Here is a 605-nt window from a genome sequence, read left to right as displayed (position 1 = left end):
GCTGCCCGGCCGTGGGCATCCCTGGGGTGGCTCCAGCCCTGGCAGAGCATCTGGCAGAGCCCTGGAGGGAACCAAACAAGCCTAAAGCTGTTCCCCAGCCTGTGCCTCTGCTGCTGCACAGGCGCTGGGCAGATCAGGCACAAGCGTGGGCAGGAGCAGGGGCAGGGCTGGCTCCTGTTCCAGTGCTGTCTCACTGTCTGTAGTGCTGTGGGGGACACTCAGACAGGCCCCCTGGGAGCTGCAGCCAGGGCTTGGTTTGTTATATCCCTATTGCTGTCCCCCCAGGATTTAAAGAGGAGCTGGAGGGTTGTTGAATCTGGCTGCGTGTGGCCCAAGCCATGCTGAGGTGGCAGGCAGTTGGGGGAGCATTGCAGCAGAAGCCACCGGCTGATGGTGACATGCTCTGGTCGTGGGCCATGCTGGGGATTGCCACCGGCTGATGGTGACATGCTCTGGCCGTGGGCCACGCTGGGGATGCAGCACTGGTGGGTCAAGATATGGGGGGGGTGCAGAAAGCTGGTGGCTCTCAGCCTCCCTCCCCACCTGGCTGCACCCCGTCCCCTGCAGCTTTCATAACCACATGCACTGCCATGTGTCTAGTGCAG

General features: G+C 62.6%; 1 pseudogene; it reads left to right on the top strand.

Moving 5' to 3' along the window:
- LOC104531145 (serine protease 23-like) overlaps positions 1 to 605 on the top strand; it is a 5,467-nt pseudogene that overhangs the window by 3,026 nt on the left and 1,836 nt on the right.

The sequence above is a fragment of the Antrostomus carolinensis genome, unplaced genomic scaffold (genome assembly GCF_000700745.2).
Source record: "Antrostomus carolinensis isolate BGI_N321 unplaced genomic scaffold, ASM70074v2 scaffold28419, whole genome shotgun sequence".
NCBI classification, from domain to species: domain Eukaryota; kingdom Metazoa; phylum Chordata; class Aves; order Caprimulgiformes; family Caprimulgidae; genus Antrostomus; species Antrostomus carolinensis.
The sequence above is the reverse complement of the archived record's forward strand: the minus strand, read 5'-3'. Positions and strand labels throughout refer to the sequence as shown.